The sequence below is a fragment of the Pteropus medius genome, unplaced genomic scaffold (assembly GCF_902729225.1).
Source record: "Pteropus medius unplaced genomic scaffold, Ma_sr-lr_union100, whole genome shotgun sequence".
Lineage (NCBI taxonomy): Eukaryota > Metazoa > Chordata > Mammalia > Chiroptera > Pteropodidae > Pteropus > Pteropus medius.
In genome coordinates this window covers 596,136-609,882 of record NW_024355109.1, presented here as the reverse complement: position 1 = coordinate 609,882, position 13,747 = coordinate 596,136, and the positions used below count along the sequence as shown (strand labels likewise).

Here is a 13,747-nt window from a genome sequence, read left to right as displayed (position 1 = left end):
AAAAATCTCTTTATCATGGAGGGAATGTTGCTGAGCAGCACCATGTTGGGGCCTGAGGCCAAAGGGAAAAGTGCACCCACATCTACAAACACAAAATACCCTCCCATATCTTGAACCAAGTGGAAATTAAAGATTGTTGTCAGTACTGCTCAAGCCTCTTGGAAAACAGTCCACTACGTCTTTGTCTCTAGAAGGGAACAGTGGAGAAGGTGAGAGCAATGAGAAGTGGCTGCAGCAATGTGAAGTGAGAATGGCAGCGGTATCTCCAAGAATGTCTGTAGGTTCTCTGAGAACCCAAAAATGCCTGGTCATTCAGAATGGGGTCTAGATCCTGCTTTATGAGTATTAAGGTGAAAAGTGGCTTTGGAAAGCCTGCAAACGTGGGATGTTGGTGATCTACATGGAATCTACAAGTGTTATTAGAAATATCAGCAAGAATAGCCATTCCAGGACAGACCCACAGGGTAGGTATGTGAGAGGATAAATAGATAGCACAGATCCTGGGCAACCAATTGAATCCTGAGCCAGGACCCCCCACAGAGCAGTTCCCTTGACCACATGCAGTGGAGATGGGTAGTTATCACTGAAGCAGTGCTGCATATAATTTGTGATATTTACATTCATGCTGAGTTAAATGTTTAGCAAATTGTACCTAGTTCTCCTTCCATAATGTATGTTCAGTTACTGTCAATGAGCGACAGTCAGATAAAATTCGTAAAATCTTGAATTGAGGGGTTCCCATGGGGCATGCTAAAAATGATATGGTCAGCTGACAGCGGTCTATGTTCTAGAGACTAGAACTGGCAGGTAGTTAAACAGGTACACTGACTTTCTATTTGTTTATTTTCTTTTTAATAACCTTTTGATTTTAGAATAATTTCAGATTTAAAATTGCAAAGAGAAAAGAGAGAATCCCATATACTTCTCACCAGCTTCCCCTCATCGTTAACTTCTTATATTACCATAGAATATTTGTCAAAACTTAGAAACTAATATTGGCATAATATTATTATTACTTGTTTATTTTTTAACTAAAAAGTGCCAGCTACTTGAATCAGAATAATCTGGGAGGCCTGTTGGAAATACAGATCTTTAGGGCACATCCCAGATCCACTGAATCTAGGCTTAAGGATCCACCTGTCAGCAACTTCCCCAGTGGTGGTGAGACAGTCAAACAGCCTTGGGTGGGGCTTATATATCATTACAAGTGAATGAAGACAATTCCAATAGGAAAGATCGAGATTTCTAATGGGGTGGAGTGGGAGCCTGGTGATGCCCCCTCTTGAGCCAGACCCAGGACTTTTCCAAGTAGGTGGAAGGAAGCGGCTTCTAGCAGTGCCTGCAGAAAGACCAGATGGAGGCCAGAGAGCTCCACTCTCCAGATCCTAACGCCACCCCTGAGGAACCGGGCAGTGTGCTGGGGGAATGGCCCTGCCCACACCTTTGTCCACTGCCCTACAGGATGAGAACCTTCTCTGAGAACCCAAACTCCCCTTCAAGTTTATAACTGGAAATATCTGGAGACAGAAGGAACTACTTCAAATGCCAGGGAGCCAGACTTGCTGTGGGTGTATGCTTTGGGTCTAACAAGAGCATCTGTTTAACCATCTTTTCTGTGTCCCTGAGACGGCCGCTGGCCTGCACCCCAAACATTTGAAACCTCACACAAGGGTGCGTTGAATGTTTTTATATTAAAGGAAATAATTAAACCTTTTAGTTAAAAATAAACAAATAATATTATACCAATGTTAGTGTCTAAGTTTTGACAAATATTCTGTGGTAATGTACGAAGTTAACAATGAGGGGATGTGGGTGAGAAGTGTATGGGAACTCTCTCTTCTCCCTTTGCAATTTTAAATCTGCAGTTATTCTAAAATTAAAAGTTTAGGAAAAGAAAATAAACAAATGAAAACCATATGCAAGGCCCCCAGGAGGGTGTGTCTCAGACCCCACCCCTTCTTTGGGCTTTGGCCTCCCTGGCAGAGGCTTAACTCCCATGACTGGAGATTCCCTCATTTTGGCACTCCTCAGGATGGTGGCATCCTTTCCTAGTGGGGTGGGACTTTCACATATAGTCTCTACTTAACCCTTCGCACCAGCCCATCCAAACCACACAGGCTGCTTCTTCCAGCTCCAGGGAAACTATTTCTATCTAGTTAAGACCTTAGGATTGAAATGGTGTGGAACTAATTTGCCTACATCTAAGATATAGCTTGAAATATGTTTCCTCTCTATTTATATTCTTTGCATATGGACCTACTATAAGCATCACACTGGCACTTGGGCAAGGGTGGAAAAGAAAGAAAATTGGGTGAGGCTCATCAATTTTACTTGAAATATTTTGTAAGGGCACAGTTTATTGATTGACCGATTAATTGGTTGATTGGACAGTGGGTTTTTAAATGTGTGCTCCACCACTGTGTAACTATTAAGAGAATATTGGGCCCCTTTAAAACTATCAGTTAAAAGAATATGAAGGAATTAGGAGGAAATATTCTCCTTGTGAGGAACTCTGAATGGAGTGCATTGTGTGAGGCCAGAGGGAAGCTTCATTTGGGGAAGATTCTAATTGTTTTCTTTTTTATCATGCCAGAGAAGCTGACAACCAATATTTTACTGCTCAAAAAATAAAATAAAAGGCTCAACTCATTTCTGACACAGAACTCAAGAGAGCCTAAAAGAACAAGTCGAATAAAATATTTCCTTTTTCTTTTCTTTTCTTTCTGAAATAGTCAATCTGGCATGTAGAATCCAGGAAACACAAGAACTATTTATTTGTTTAATATATTAAGTACACTGCGCTAGTCCCGTGCTTGCCTCAAGATGTGCAAGGCGTGGCTCCCATTTAAGCAGCATTCAATCTAGAAGTGTGACATATGTTAAAATGACTTCAAGTGATTCTCAACGGGGTAATTTTGCACCCTCAGCCCCATCAATTTGGCAGTATCTGGAGGCAGTTTTGGTTGTCACAACCGCAGAGGGGGTGGGGGTGGGGGCGGGGACGGGGAATGATGCTATTGGCATCTGATGGGTAGAGGCTAGGGATGCTGCTAAATACCCAACAATGTACAGGACAGATCCCAAACAAAGAATCAGTCAACCTGAAATGTCAATAATGCCAAGAGTGAGCAACTCTTTAAGGTTTCTTCAAGGTTGAGAAAACACTATAAATACATTATAATGCAGTTGGTGTGGTACTCTGTGTGTTATACAAGCCGGGTGCTCCGGAAGAGCAAAGAAGGAAAGATCATGTCCACTTGGGATAACCAGAGATTTTAAGAATCCTTACAGTGGGTTTTTCTGTGGTCCAGGGTATCTCACTTTTTCCCAAGTCTTACAGGTCATATAGAGTTCCTAAATACTGCATTTCTATATTTCAGTCAATAACTAGCTAGTGAAAATCCTTGTGTGGTCATATAACTTGACACATCTCTGTATCTGCTTTCTCTGCTGGAAAGTGGCAGGCTTGATTCAGAAGCCCCCTCCTGGCTTTGAATAAGTGACAATTCTCTCTCTCTTTCTGCCTGGCGACCCTGTACCCCATAAAACATGGTTCTTAGTCATGGGTAGTTAATCCACTTCTGTGAATATCTGTCTCCCCAACATGCACATAAGTGCAACATTTGGCTTATAATTTCAGGGGATCCAGAGGTTCTCTGAATCCCATATCTGGACCCCTCTTGGGTCCAGATTTAGAATTTCTGCTCCAAATTTCCTGAACAACAAAATCTTGGTTGGGTCGTCTGATCCTTGGAAACCTGACCCAGCTGTGTTCCCCAAACTACCAAGCTCTGACTCTGTCACATGCCACACTCATCTGTCTCTTTTTTTCTATCATGGAATTATTTTTCATTTTGCTACTGTTGCTTTACCAAAATTATTTTACCTGATCTCGTGACCTTGCCAAAATTCTGCTTACATGGCAAATGCTCTAACATACCAGGATGAGCTGTCTCAGTCCTAGAGGGTGTTTTTGGTGGGTTCCTTTCAGCTAAGGGAACTGCTGATGAATGTGTCCCTGAAGCCATAGGAGAGAGGATCCCTGTTTGGAGGGGCTATTGAAAGACCATGGGGGAAGACTACTGTAAGCCAGCGGGGTGCTCAAGAAATTATATCAGAGTGCATAAAACATGGCCTGACTCCACCTGGAAGAGAGGTGCCAAGAACTGCTTTGTCAGTGTGAACAGGGCCTGAAGACCCTGAAACCACACAGTTTAATCAGGTCACCACACAACACTCTTGAGCACTTGAAGTGTAAGTAGTCCAAACCGAGATGAGCTATAAATGTAAAATGCCACCAAATTTTGAAGACTTAGTATAAACAGAGAATATAAATATTAAATTAATAATTTTTATATAGAGTCCATCTTGAAATGATGATAATGGGATTTATTTATTGGGTTAAATAAAGTATATTATTAAAGTTAGTTTGACCTGTTTCTTTTTATTTTTTTAATGCGGCTATTAGAAAATTTTATATTACACATGTGCCTTGGATTTAGGCTTGCATTATATTTCCACCAGACTGTGATGGTTTTAAACCTGGTGGGGCATCACCTGAGGGCCAGTTTTAACCTCTACAGACATTCCTTTTTTATCAAATCTAAATGACTTGCTAAAGAACCAGCCCAGATACCTGGAACACTTTAGATTAGGGAAAGGCTCAAAAATCTGGAATATTGTCCTAATTGTTTAGAGCATGGCCTCTTAATGGGTGCTACAGATTGAATGTGTGTATGCCCTTCATTGAAGCTCAATGTGATGGTGTTAGGAGGTAAGGCCTTTTGGATGTGCTTAGGGCATGAAGGTAGAGTCCTCATGAATGGGATGGGATTAGTATTCTTATAAAAAAAAAATCCCACAGAACTCCCTAGTCCCTTTTACCATGTGAAGATATAGCAAAAAGACAGCCATCATTGAGGAGAAGTGGGCTCTTCACCAGACACCCAATCTGCTAGCACCTTGATCCTGGACTTCCCAGACTCCAGAACTATGAGAAATAGTCACGTTTTCTATACGTCTCCCATATTATGGAATTTTCGTTATAGCAGCCCAAATGGACCAAGACAATGGTAATTGCCAGTATTCATGCTATGACCATAAACCCTGAGTCAGATCCCATTGGGAAGTTGATGACTAAGCAGCAATCATTGCAGGGACTTTCAAATGCACTTTGATTATTAGCTGCGGTAGGCCCGGCAATCACTCTCAATGGTGGAATATACAGGCTGAGTCTCTGGGATTCTCTGCAGAGATGAGACTGGTCTCCTTGAGATGCCTGACTTTTCCCTACTGACTTGCATGCAGGGAATAGCTAATGTGTAAGGGGCAGAAGCCCAAATATTTTGCAGGGAGATGCCTTGAGACTACGTAAGTATCAAATTTTTTATCTACTAGTTTTCGCTGTCATGATGTTTCCTGACTCAATTTATTATTATTTCCATTGTTAACAAATAGTGATTTCCTAATGCCAACATTTTTTCTATTAGTTGGAATTCTACTATAAGGAAAACTTGTTTATTCATTTATTGCAATTGGGACTCATAGAAGCGTATTCAATAGGTTACACTTTGTAACTATCATTTATTTTGAAGGTCAAACTGACCCAGATTTCATCTGTAAAAGCCCCACTTAAGCTAACTCTAGTGTTCTTTTTGATATGTCCCCATCATTCTTTGAGTTGTCCCAGATAATCTTGTACTCTCCTTGCCCCATTCTCAGAGTCAGTCTTTTCTCCATGAAGCCCTGGTTCATTTTAGTGAAGAGTGGTGTTTAAATGCCAAGCTCTGGGCACCAGGTATGCTCAGGGCCATTGGGATGTTATTGCTGCTTCTACGCCTCAGTGAACAGAGCTAAGGAATATATGTGTGTATCTACATAATACATGAATAAATATTGACATCTTTATTTCTAAATCTATATATCCAAATATATTTTGTAAACCTAATGCTCACACTAACTGCCAATTCCAATCCAAATGTACAGCTTCATTCTAGTTTTCTCCCTTTTCATATTTATAACTCCCTCCTCCCACAGTGGGAAACTCGGCTCCCATTGTCCTTACTTATTGGCTGCATACACTATTCCCCTAATTTCATGTGGGCAGCCTCCTAAGTCCACTTGGGCTCAAACACTCTGTGTTTGAGGCCACCACCATGGCCCCCATCTGGGTGTTCTCCTCACCTCCCATTGGCTCTCATACATCACGCACACCTCACTCCGCTCAGGCTGTACTACCTCATACTGGTCCAATGCCCACCTCTGCACAAAGGCCTACTTCAATCTGTGCTTCCTAATGACTTCAGACTGAATTATTCAGAAAGACAGTCAAGCAGGCAGATATAAAAAGTTAAACTATATTTGAGACAATTTGGAGCATAAGCGAACCTATTTTATAGTTCTTTAGAACAGCCTAAAAGGTTCTGCACAATCTCATCCTATCTACCTATAGTAGAGTCAGGTGAGTGCCGTGTAAGAGCATGGGCTCTTAATGTTCAAGTGTATACTTTGAATTTAGAAGAGAAAATTTTCATTGAAAGTGTCACTGTGAAGCAGAATATTCATTTGCACTGATATTTATAGCCTTGTGCAAAAAAATCTGTTTACTGACGTCGACACAATATTTAGTGTTTCAGGTAAAACGTCCCCCCCGCCAATGAAATCTCCTAAAATGACCTATGAGTATGAATCAGAGTATGGATCAATTAATCTTGCCAAGAATACCTATAATATTGTAGAGGAGCAGTTGGATAGAAAGTATCCTTTCTCCAGAATAAATTAAAACATGAGGCAACACTACATCTAAGGGAAAAACATTGTGAAAGGGTCTCAAAGTACTCCTGAAATATGGAAAACATTAGTCAGGTAAAAATATATTAGAAAGAAGAGTTAGAAATACAAGTGGCAACACATGGAACTATTTCAAGATAATGTATATAATAACAACAATGGTTGCACAGCATCTATGTAGACTGAGCAAGAAATATAGATAACGTGCATAGTATATCCTCCAAAATGCATAGAAACTGAATATTTTGAACATTTACTTACTTAAACTAAGATGTAGTGTTAAAAATAATACTTATGGCTTTTATTGGTTATCAAAAGACATATATTCATTATAGAAAATAAAAAAGACCAAAGAAAAAAGTAACAATCACATATATACATACCACTCAGATTTAACTCATTAATATTTTGATATATTTCCTTTAGATCATATTGTTCATCTGTATTAAGTGGGATCATATACTATATACATTGTTTATATCTTGGATTTTTTTTCCCACAATGATATATGTCACAAACATTTTCCCATGACACTGGACACTCTATGAAATCATAGTTTTAATGACTGTATAATATCATGTTGTATAGATTCACCATAATTTACTTAACCACTTTTTACTGTTGGGTATTTTAGCGGTTTCCAGTTTTAGCTATTAGAAATGATGTTGGGCGGCGAGTCAGGTCCTGGTGCTGGAGGGCTGAGGCCATCTCCTGAGTCGCACGGTGGCTAAGCAGGTACTGCTGAGCCAGAAAGTGGTGGTGGTGGTGCGCTGGGAGGGCATCAACATTTCTGGAAATTTCTATAGAAAAAAGTTGAAGTACCTGGCCTTCCTCTGCAAGCGGATGAACACCAACCCATGCCGAAGTCCCTACCACTTCCGGGCCAGAGCCACGTCTTTTGGCAGACAGTGCGAGGAGTGCTGCCCCACAAGACCAAGCGGGGCCAGGCTGTGCTGGACCGCCTCAAGGTGTTTGATGGGATCCCGCCCCACTATGTCAAGAAAAAGCGTGTGGTGGTTCCTGCTGCCCTCAAGGTTGAGTGCCAGAAGCCTACATTGAAGTTTGCCTGTTCAGGCGCCTGGCTCATGAGGTTGGCTGGAAGTACCAGCCAGTTACGGCCACTCTGGAGGGAAAGAGGAAGAAGGCCAAGATCCATTACCGCAAGAGAAAGCAGCTCATGAGGCTACAGAAACAGGCTGAAAAGAATGTGGAGAAGAAAATTGACAGGTACACAGAGGTCCTCAAGACCCACGGACTCCTGGTCTGAGCCCAATAAAATTGACGCTTAACTCCTAAAAAAAAAAAAAAAAAAAAGATATTGCAATAAACATTTGTATATAAGTCTTTGCTTCCACCTATGATTATTTTTTCAGGGTAAACTTTTAGAAGTGGAAATTTAGTTGCTGGTTCAAATAGTGTTGTACAAAATTTATATTACTATCATAATTTTAATTATATATAAATCAATAGCGTACGCAGAAAAGAGTAATACACTTTCGTGAAATATGTGACACTTTATAAATATAATTAATGTATTTTTTAAGCATTTTGGTTAGATTGTGTGCTTAATAATCCCCGGGAAACTAAAGAACAAATTGTCCCCCACAGTCTCAGAAAAGCCCGATTACTAGTTTGATCCTAATTCCATGGGCTCCCCTTGGCTTTTGTGGTAATAAAGAAATTATTGCCTCATATTCACTGGCAGAGCAAACAGTAAAATATGTATTTTGGAACAACTGCTTCCTATTTGGTAGGAAGTTGGAATTTAAAAATCTTTTCAAAAATATTTCAGAACAGCAAAATACGATAAACTTTGAATTAAGAATTAATTGGGCTTTTCCCTACTGTTTGATCACTTTTTTAAGGACAAAAAAAAAAAAAAAGATTGCTACACAGAATACAATTAACTCTTAGTCTTGAATAATTTTAATGCGTTGCTTAGAAGTCAGACTGGACCAGATGACCTTTTGAGATCCTTTCCAGCTCAGTAATTCCAACTTTTATATTCAGTTAGCTTTTACTTGGAGAACTTATCATCCACTGCTCACCAAGCTCTTTCCCCTTTACCACACATTTTCTTCATACTTTAATTTTCCTTTTACACTCACAGAGGGTGTCTGCCAACCCTCCATTGTTGTAATCGTGGCAACATTACAATATGAACATTAATCAAACAAAGATGGAAACTAAGGAGCAGAATGCCAAGTGCAGTAATTCTTATATAGTCATAACTGTGGAACATTCTTAGAATATTAACAACAATTTTAAAGTCTTGGTTTAAAATCTGATATAATATGAGTGTAGTCAAGAAAACAAGAAAAAATCTCAAATGCTTAAGCTTTAAAGTGCAAAAGAGTCAGTGCTCTTTTTCATTCAAAACCTTCTCAAGAAAGATAAAAGAAAAACCATCACAATGTTATATATTATTTATCCTTTTTGGTTTACTAAACGATAGTTTTGTAGTTTAACAAAATTCTTGTCTTCTATATGAATCTATTGCTCTAACATACTCTGTAAATCATTTATGTTCATTTGTGTGATTAAGCTTTCAGTTGCTGCTGGTGTGTGTGTGTGTGTGTGTGTGTGTGTGTGTGTGTGTGTGTATCTATGTCAAGCACTACAATGGTCATCTGTTGGTTGGCTGCCACATTTCCATGCCCCACTTAACCTTTTCCAACAGTCTCCACTTTGCTTCCATCTATTCCCAACTATCCTACTTCAGGGATGAAACAAATGACATGTATTGGGCCAAAGAGGACATTCTACTACAGTGACTGCAGTGATTAGATCAGAGATGAACCTATGGTCTGAGCCAATAGTGAATTTCAGGACTTTTGCGGGCACTTCTGGAACACATTTCTTTCTTTCTGCTTAGCTTGGAATATAAAATTAGAACTGTTATTGATACTAGTATCCATATAGGATACTAGCCTCAGAATGAATCCAACACACGAAGAAGAGAAAACTGAAAAAATTCAAGAGAAATTTAACCCTGATTGATCCACACCTGAAGGAATAAGTTCCTTTTGTTGTGTAATACACTTTGAATTAAGCTTTCATTACCTGTCACTGAAAATATTCTAAGTGACACAGAATCTCAGAAGTAATTATGGTTTTGGGAAGCATGGATGAAGCCAAGTGGTTCTCACCTTCTTCAGGAACCATGCCTTCTAGAACCTATTGGTTAAAGAGAGATTAGGGGAAATATGGAGAGAGGAAAAGTCAACCCACTGTGATGGTTAATTTTATGTGATAACTTGACTGGGCTAAGGGATTTCCAAATGGCTGTGTCTGTGAGGGTTTTTCTGAAAGAGATTAGTATCTAAATCAGGAGACTGCTTAAAGATCATCCTCAGCAAAGCACATGGGCCTCATCCAATTTGCTGAGGCTGGATAGTACAAAAAGGTGAAGGAAGGGTGAATTTGCTCTCTTTGTTTGAGCTGAGACATCCATCTTGTCCTGCCCTCAGACATTGGCACTCTTAGTGCTAGGACCCTCAGAGCTGGACCTGGATTTACGCCACTGATCCTCATCCCACCGCTAATTCTTGGGCCTTTGGACTCAGACTAAATCATACCACTGGCCTTCCTGTTCCTCCAGCTTGCAGACAGCAGACTGTGGGACTTCTTGGTCTCCATAATTACATGAGTCAATTCCTATAATATGTATGTATACACCCACACATTCATATAGATATAGATATATAGATATATAGGACATATATATCCTTTTGTTTCTGTTTGTCTAGGGAACCCTAACACATCATATATTTTAGTTTCACTCATTGCTACTGCTGTTTTGCTTATTGTTCTGTTAATTATTAGGGGAGATATGTTTAATCCCCAACAATGATTGTGGATTTGTCTATTCCTGCCCTCAGTTTTGTCAGATTTTTGCTTCATGTATTTTGATGTTCTGTTATTTGGCACATATACATGTATTATTGTTATATTTCACTGAAGTATTGACCTTTTTGTTATTATGAATACTTCCTCTTGTCTCTAGTAATACTCCCTGTCTTGAGAACTGTTTTGTTTAATATTAATATAATCACTCCAGTTCTACAATGAAGAAACTTACAGAACTTCATTTACTGCATTGTTTGTGAAACATCTTTTTTTATAAAACCTTTTTTAACACCATCTGTTGAAATAGGATTGGGAAACATTAGCCAGTATTTCTCAGGTTTTTTTTTTAGTTCTAAAACTAAGATTCTTTCTGAAATCTATGCAGTATAAATGATAGACTTAAACATAAGAGTGAGACTCAGCTTATAAACTAGGTTAAAGCAGTGAAATGCAAAGTGTGTATATAAATCCAAAACTGGTACAGTTGATGGAGTAAATATTCTAAAACGTTATCATTGCCTTGTGTGAGGTAGCTTCCATATCTTTCTGGATTTAGTTATTTGTGGAGTTAAAAAAACAACTTGAGAACTTTCACCAACAAAAATTCTCCTGGGATCTCCCATTCATTCATTTCACAGACTTTGAAAGCCTATTATGTGTCAGGCACTGTTCTAGACACTAGCATGATAGATGGCATGAATGTGTATCAAAATCATTACTGCTTGTAGTGCAACCTGAGCAGAAGCACATCAATTCTGCTAGCCACCAGCAGAGGGCAGTAGTAGTCATCTTTTTAAGCAGTATATTGGGATATAAGCAGCATATTAGGAATAAATCGAAATACCATAACCTCTTGAACCCAACCCATAATCAGAGCTACTCTGTGGTGTTGATGTGTAACTCTGGGACAGGCGTTTAACCTCTCTGGGGCAAAGTTTCCCTATCTGAATAATGGAGATAATAAAAGCACCTACTTCTTAAGTTGTCTTGAGAATTATATGAGAAAAGACATTTAAAGTGCTCAGCATGAAGGAAAGGATATTATTCAGTATGGTTGATACAGTTCTTGTGCCATTTGACAGAATGTCAATTTGCCAAAATATGAATGAAATCAGAAGGCTAAAAGTAGTATTTCTTAATAGAGCAATAACAATATTAACTATAGAGTAAAAGAGCTAAGCAACTAAAAATATAACAAAAGATGCAATATAATCTTAAAATAATCTGAAAGAAAGCCAGAAAGTAGGCATATTTTGAATTTACTTTTTCCATAGGTCACTTTTAGAGTATCTCGGTTGTCTGATAACTCCTAGTTGTACTCACTCAAAGTCATTGCGAATTATTTGTAGATTTCCTATTTATCAGAGGGGTAGTTGGCTTGCTAAGGGAGTTCCTAGCTAGACAGCCAAGGGAGCCACAGGACTATCAGAAAGTGAATAGTTTAATTTAAGCTTATCATCTCTTAGACAAAGGAGACAATTGTTTTAAGACCTCTGGACTTCCAAAATAACTCAGTTAAAATGAACCAGAATTCAGAATTTAAAAGCCTCAGAGTCAGCTTATTTCATTTCTAGAAAAGATATGGGGGAGAAAAACTGGGGAATGGAGTTGGGGGTGAGGGGTAGGTAGATTTAGGGTACTTTTATATGCCTTTGAGAACTACTTAAACAGCAAAGATTCCCCAAACAAGGACAATAACTTCTAGAGATAATCTAGATATGCAAATATAGGGTTTATTGAATGAATTTATCCACATGGGAATAAATAAGACGCTTTGGGGTACAGATGTTGTCCGTAAAATCTTAAGACTTCAATTAAAGAGGCAAAGTGCGATTTTCTGGCTAAGATGGTGGAGTAAGTAATGCTGTGTTTGCCTCCTCACTACCACATCAAAATTACAACTAAACTGCAGAACAACCGTCATTGAAAAATCACCTGACGTCTAACTGAACAAAAGCCCTACAACTGGGGACATACAGAAGAGGCCACCTCGAGACTGGCAGGAGGGGTGGAGACATGAAATAGGCTGGTCCCACTGAAAATCAGGAAGGATATTTCAGTTGCTAGGGTCTGCCTGGAGGAGTGAGGGGTCCTGGCCCCACATGGGCTCCCCAACCTGGGGTTCCAGTGCTGGGAAGAAAAGTCCCCACAACTTCTGCTGTGAAAACCAGTGAACATTGTGGCTGAGTGAGATGAAGGGCTATAGAAATCCCAGGTGTTCCTCTTAAAGGGCCCATGCATGGACTTATTTGTTGATGAGCTCACTCTCTCTGGGCTCCAGCACTGGGGCAGCAGCTCAAAGGACACTAGGAACATATGGGGAGCAACTAAATTGTCTGGCTTCAGGGCAAGGGGTGGAGGGGCTGTGTTTGGCCTGTGGTGGGGTCCCTCCAAAGAGACCTTAGTGCTGGCACACCAGATGGCTGTGGACTGAGCTGGAGCACACCCTGGGGCCATGTCTGAGGATTACACACCCAAAGGGCAAACTGGGCAGGCACCAGAGCCCTGCTAAAGTGAATCCTGCTCCACAGGGTCAGCCCCTGCAAAATACTCCTCCACTGCAGTCACCAGCCTGTCCTCACAATCAATCAGCTCAAGGGTCAATCCCTCCCATTGATGTGTAAACAGAAACTAAAGCTCAACTACGACAAGATGCTACATACAACCCAATACAAGGGATACACATGGAACATCTGGCTCAGATGACCAGGGGACTGTGCCACTGGGCCCACAGGACTCCTACTGTATAAGGCCACTTTACCAAGACCAAAAGATACAGCAGCTCTACCTAACGCATAGAAACAAACACAGCAAGGAAGCCAAAAAGGGGAAACAAAGAAGCATGTCCCAAGTGAAAGAACAGAACAAAGCTCCAGAAAAAGAACTCAAGAAAATAAAGATAATCAATCTACCAGATGCAGAGTTCAAAACATTGGTTATAAGGATGCTCAAGGAACTTAGGGGAAAAGTAGATAAACTGAGTGAGAACTTTAAAAAGAGACAGAGAATATAAAAATGGAGATAGAACACATAAAAAAGAATCAGTCAGAAATGGAGAATACAGTAACTGTAATGAAGAGTATCTTAGGAGGAACCAATAGTAGATTAG

At 39.8% G+C, this 13,747-nt stretch overlaps 1 protein-coding gene and 1 pseudogene across 5 annotated transcripts in view; one reads left to right on the top strand and one right to left on the bottom strand.

Annotated features, from left to right (window-relative positions):
* Nucleotides 1-13,747, bottom strand: part of LOC120598328 (cytidine monophosphate-N-acetylneuraminic acid hydroxylase) — a 234,473-nt gene that overhangs the window by 128,791 nt on the left and 91,935 nt on the right. The gene's annotated exons all lie outside the window — the stretch shown is intronic.
* On the top strand, nucleotides 6,156-8,076 carry LOC120598365 (60S ribosomal protein L13a-like; annotated as a pseudogene). Its single transcript, XR_005651585.1, has 2 exons — nucleotides 6,156-6,230; nucleotides 7,471-8,076. The product of XR_005651585.1 is annotated as a 60S ribosomal protein L13a-like (transcript).